The sequence below is a fragment of the Schistocerca nitens genome, chromosome 5, assembly GCF_023898315.1.
Source record: "Schistocerca nitens isolate TAMUIC-IGC-003100 chromosome 5, iqSchNite1.1, whole genome shotgun sequence".
Classification (NCBI taxonomy): domain Eukaryota; kingdom Metazoa; phylum Arthropoda; class Insecta; order Orthoptera; family Acrididae; genus Schistocerca; species Schistocerca nitens.
Genome location: NC_064618.1, coordinates 371,534,939 through 371,541,517, shown reverse-complemented (window position 1 = coordinate 371,541,517; position 6,579 = coordinate 371,534,939).

Sequence of the window (6,579 nt, the reverse complement as noted above, 5' to 3'; positions counted from 1 at the left end):
ATCAATAATTACTGATTTCTGTAGTTGTATATATACGTTTGGATGTAGCTCTATTGCATTGATGTACTGGTGGATATTGTGTGGTATGACTCCTGTAGTTGATAGTATAATTGGTATGATGTCAACTTTATCCTGATGCCACATGTCTTTGACTTCCTCAGCCAGTTGGATGTATTTTTCAATTTTTTCTCCTGTTTTCTTTTGTATATTTGTTGTATTGGGTATGGATATTTCGATTAGTTGTGTTAATTTCTTCTTTTTATTGGTGAGTATGATGTCAGGTTTGTTATGTGGCGTTGTTTTATCTGTTATAATGGTTCTGTTCCAGTATAATTTGTATTCATCATTCTCCAGTACATTTTGTGGTGCATACTTGTATGTAGGAACTTGTTGTTTTAAAAGTTTATGTTGTAAGGCAAGCTGTTGATGTATTATTTTTGCGACATTGTCATGTCTTCTGGGGTATTCTGTATTTGCTAGTATTGTACATCCGCTTGTGATGTGATCTACTGTTTCTATTTGTTGTTTACAAAGTCTGCATTTATCTGTTGTGGTATTGGGATCTTTAATAATATGCTTGCTGTAATACCTGGTGTTTATTGTTTGATCCTGTATTGCAATCATGAATCCTTCTGTCTCACTGTATATATTGCCTTTTCTTAGCCATGTGTTGGATGCGTCTTGATCGATGTGTGGCTGTGTTAGATGATACGGGTGCTTGCCATGAAGTGTTTTCTTTTTCCAATTTACTTTCTTCGTATCTGTTGATGTTATGTGGTCTAACGGGTTGTAGAGGTGGTTATGAAATTGTAGTGGTGTAGCCGATGTATTTATATGAGTGATTGCTTTGTGTATTTTGCTAGTTTCTGCTCGTTCTATAAAGAATTTTCTTAAATTGTCTACCTGTCCATAATGTAGGTTTTTTATGTCGATAAATCCCCTTCCTCCTTCCTTTCTGCTTAATGTGAATCTTTCTGTTGCTGAATGTATGTGATGTATTCTATATTTATGGCATTGTGATCGTGTAAGTGTATTGAGTGCTTCTAGGTCTGTGTTACTCCATTTCACTACTCCAAATGAGTGGGTCAATATTGGTATGGCATAAGTATTTATAGCTTTGGTCTTGATTCTTGCTGTCAATTCTGTTTTCAGTATTTTTGTTAGTCTTTGTCTATATTTTTCTTTTAGTTCTTCTTTAATATTTGTATTATCTATTCCTATTTTTTGTCTGTATCCTAGATATTTATAGGCATCCGTTTTTTCCATCGCTTCTATGCAGTCGCTGTGGTTATCCAATATGTTATCTTCTTGTTTAGTGTGTTTTCCCTTGACTATGCTATTTTTCTTACATTTGTCTGTTCCAAACGCCATACTTATATCATTGCTGAATACTTCTGTTATCTTTAGTAATTGGTTGAGTTGTTGATTTGTTGCTGCCAGTAGTTTTAGATCATCCATGTATAGCAAATGTGTGATTTTGTGTGGGTATGTTCCAGTAATATTGTATCCATAATTTGTATTATTTAGCATGTTGGATAGTGGGTTCAGAGCAAGGCAGAACCAGAAAGGACTTAATGAGTCTCCTTGGTATATTCCACGCTTAATCTGTATTGGCTGTGATGTGATATTATCTGAATTTGTTTGGATATTAAGTGTGGTTTTCCAGTTTTTCATTACTATGTTTAGGAACTGTATCAATTTAGGATCTACTTTGTATATTTGCAATATTTGTAGTAACCATGAGTGGGGTACACTATCAAAAGCTTTTTGGTAATCAATGTATGCGTAGTGTAGAGACCTTTGTTTAGTTTTAGCTTGATATGTCACCTCTGCATCTATTATCAGTTGCTCTTTACATCCTCGCGCTCCTTTGCAGCAGCCTTTTTGTTCTTCATTTATAATTTTGTTCTGTGTTGTATGTGTCATTAATTTCTGTGTAATGACTGAAGTTAATATTTTGTAGATTGTTGGTAGGCATGTTATGGGGCGATATTTAGCTGGGTTTGCTGTGTCTGCTTGATCTTTAGGTTTCAGATAAGTTATTCCATGTGTAAGTGTATCAGGGAATATGTATGGGTCTGCAATGTAACTGTTAAATAATTTAGTTAGATGTGAATGTGTTGAGGTGAACTTCTTTAGCCAGAAATTTGCTATTTTATCATTTCCAGGGGCTTTCCAATTGTGCGTAGAATTAATTGCTCGGGTGACTTCATGTTGCAAAATTATCACTTCAGGCATTTGTGGTATCATCTTGTATGTATCTGTTTCTGCTTGTATCCACCGTGCATGCCTGTTATGTTGTACCGGGTTTGACCATATGCTGCTCCAGAAGTGTTCCATGTCTCTTATGTTTGGTGGATTGTCTATTTTTATGTGTGTGTTATCTATTGTTTGGTAAAATTTCTTTTGGTTTGTGTTGAATGTTTGGTTTTGTTTCCTTCTATTTTCACTTTTTTTGTATCTTCTAAGTCGTTTCGCCAAAGCTTGTAATTTTTGCTTCTTTTCATCTAATTGCTCTATTGCTTCTTGTTGTGAGATTTTACCTAACCTTTTTCGTTTTTTGTCTGATATTTCATTTCTTATAAATTGTGTTAACTGTCCGATGTCTTTTCTCAGTTTTTCTATTCTGATCTGTAGCCTGTGTTGCCATGCTGGTTTTGTGGGTTTCTTCTGTGTGTTGGTTGGTTCTGATATCTGCCTAGTGTGTATATTTAGTGTAGTGAGTGCTCCTACATAAACCAGTAGTTGTAACTCTTCCATAGTTGTGTATTCATTTATTTTGTTGTGTATGATTGTGTTGATAGTTTTTATTGTTGTTTCGACTTGTGGGCTATTTGGTGGTCTATGCAAGAATGGTCTAATGTCTGTATTTGTGTCTTTGTATTCTATATATGTCAACTGAAATTTTTCTTCTATATCTAACATGTGTGTCACTTCGTGTTCTATTTGTGCTTGTGCTGGTGGCTGTCTTAAGATTTCATTTTCCTCTGATTGTTTAATTGATGCGTGTTGTTCTTTGTTTGTTTGCTCTGGGATGTTTGAGTCCATTACTGTATTTTCTTCTTCTTCTAATTGCACATTATTTTGTTCCAGTATTTGTTGTACTTGTTGTTTGATGTTTTCTAATTCTGACTGGGGTATCCTGTTATTTTTTATTATTACACGGATCTGATCAGCTAGACGTTGTTCTGTTAAAAATTTTAATTCTGGGTATCTGGTAATAAATGTTGTGTATACTTGTGATCTGTATCCAGTTGTGTTGGTTCCTAGGTTTGTTGCTTGGTAATAACAGAACATGAGGTGTCGATTAACTTCATCTGACCATCTCATCCTCTGTCTTTGTTTTCCTTCTAGGGTGGTTGCAGGAAGCATATCCTGCAAAACACCTCTATTTGGATTTAAATCATTTTCCAGTTGGCTAGCAGTGTCATTACCATTGTGGGCGGGCATAGGGTTCAAGCGCCGTCCCCGACCATGACGGCGCTTGTCCGAGGCTTCTTTAGTTCTGTCCTGAACCAAGTAATCACACTAAAAGGGGGGTTAGCCCTATTAGTGGTTTGTTCTTTTCGTCGCCTTTTACGACTGGCTGAACATACCGGAGGCCTATTCTTTTCCCGGGCCTCCACGGGGTTTATTATTATTATTATTATTATTATTATTATTATTGAGGGAGATAATGATTATGACGACCTGTGGTGAGGATGCTAAAGAGCAATGTCATAAGCCCATTGCATGAATGATATACAGACGAGCTTTGTGAAATCTATTAAAAAATAATAATGAATTGCAAAACTAAGTTGCATTCACACAAGAATTGAAAAGGCAATTCTGCTAAGATGAGCATCGGAAAAGCCCTCAATAAAATTCAAACAAAACACAGCAGAATAATTAGATAACATAAAGGATGAAGTGCTTGTACAAACGGTTAAAAAGGGTACAGGTGACTGGCTCAATGAATTCTTAGAAGTAATCGGTGACCGAGCCACTCTGTGAAACATTAAAATCTCACATCCATTATTTTGGTAAGAATTCCAGACATCAGACAAAATCTTACAATGTGAACCACAAACACCTCATTATCATTTAAAATAGAGGACAGACCCAGATCAACTGTCAGGTTGACATATAAAACACACTCAATTAAAATGTGTCTTATTGACAGCTGTGTCCCACATCTTACATCTTAAGACACTGGTGTCTCCTCCAACATAACAGAAAGCCATGCACCAATGGACATTGTCCTACTCTATGCTGTTTAATGGCTACTTCTTCTGGCTGTTGTGGTCAGAAGGAGGTAATCTATGACCACACTGAAAGTTAACATAACTTCTTATTCATCGCTTCCCTCCTCTGAGCCTCCCATTAATACACGGTTGTCTTGGTCAAAAATGAGGTAACAGCTTGCAGAGAGGCTGAACAGTGAGCAGGAGGTGGAAGGGAGCAAGCCTTCTAGGCAGACACATCAGTAAGTAAATTTTTCTGGATCCCTATGCGCACTGGACTCCAGCAGAAAATTATTTCCTTCTCCTGCCTTTGCAAGAGAAGGGGGGCAGCCTGCACTTCTTGCACCATCAAATCTGCTGCTGGGTACATCTGACTAGTAGTGTGAGGGATGCTGTGAGAATTTGAGCAGATGAGAAATTTCTTGCCATGATGCTGTCTCATCTGCTCCAGTCCGCTCAAGATGGCAAACAATTCAATGTAATAAACTGAAAACAGCTCTGGGAGCCCTCACTTGAAGAAAATGCCAGGGAACATGACGCAAAGCTAATAAAATACCCCTGCTTACAACTATCCATGTAAACTAATAAAAACTAGGTGGTAATATAAAATCTCATCAAATTTAATTTTAAAAATGTATTCTGGTCCAAAATACTTCCTGTAAGCAAACAGTTGCAAAAGTAACCTCAGCCTCTTAAGTAGCCAGTGTGATCCCCTACGCCAGCCCTGGCTTTGGACATTAATCCTCCCCCACCTGCAGTAACTCAATGCTCTCTCTCACATGTATCCTAAATGGCCTCAATGCTTGTGGATGGACGCAGAACAGCCATTCCAATGGGGAGGGATCCCCACACAACAGAGATGGATGCTGGATGCTATCAATTTTGGAATGAACAAAACACTGTATGCTTGGTGTGCCATGAGGCTAAGATGTTGAACAGATGGCAGAGGCTCACCAGTCTCTGCACACAGGCTAGCAACTAGCCTCATGCAATAGGCCCCTGTTGACAGTATAATACCCTCATGGTGAACCACATACAGCATTTTGAGGTGTGAAGGCCTTGCTGATCCATTAACCATTAACCTGTCATTGGCATTCAAGCCGAGGGTTGCACAAAAGCCTTATAAAGTTGGGGCAGATGTGCCCTATTGCTCCCCAAGATCTATGACATGAATTTATGGATGTTTAAAGTCTTGAGACATCTCAGTTTTACTTCTTTAAAGTGTGGCAACCACATTAGCCTCTCATGAAAAGTTAGTCTCATTTATCTTACCTTTTACTTGAAAGTGAAAACACTAACCCCAGTTTTGAAATGGGCATATTAAAATTAGAGCTGGAGCAGTTAAAATCAACACAAACCATTTTCTTGAAAGAGAATTTTAAAAATTGTGGTGTTAGACCATTTCTCCAATCACCTGATCATCAAATGCAACTGCCGAGTATCCTTTGCAAGGTTGGAGGGTAAGCACACTGAAGATGAAGAAGTTGTCCACAAACAAGGAGCACAGCACGGGGTGCCATACTGTGGACATGTTACACAACAATATTGCAATGGAAAATGATGTGTCAATTAAAACACTCCCTTGAGGGACAACATTCTCCTGCTGAAAATGGACAGAAAAGCCATTCCCAACCTTGTATCAAAACTATTTGTCCCAGAGGAAGGACTGTATGAAAGTGGATAGTCATCCACAGAACCCCCACTGACAGAGCTGCAACAAGACATTGTGCCTCCAGATAGTATCAAAGATCTTTTCAAAATGAAGAAGACACTGATAAGGTTTACTTAGGGAGGAAAGCTTGTTGAACTGCTGCTTCAAGCAGGGACAATTTATCGAGTGTAAAAGTGATACTATCTGAACCCACACTGGCAGTGACTTAGTAGGGACATGGTTTTGAGAACCCACAGTAGGTGCCAGTTGACCATATGCTCAATTGTTGTCCCTATGCAGCTTGTCAGATCGTAGCTATGATAATTACCAGGGTTAGTCCAATCCTTTCCTAGTTTTAAAATCAAGATTAAAATAGGTTTTTTCCACAAGTTGGGAAAGTCTCCTGTCATTAAAATTTCATTAAAGGGCTGAAGGAGGACCTCTTTTAACTGTGGGTCCAACTGTTTCAACAGACTGTATGTTATCAGGTTGTGACTGGGTGTAGTATCATGAGCTACTGACAAAGGAGATTCCAATTCCCACAGAGAGAAACTCGTCCCGAACAGGCAATGAAGGCCCAACAGTATCGACGGGCCTCCGTGTCATTGTCAGCCAATAGAGGTCAGTGGATGTGGATATGGAGGGGCATGTGGTTAGCACACTGCTCTCCCGGCCATATGTCAATTTCCAAGACCGGAGACACTA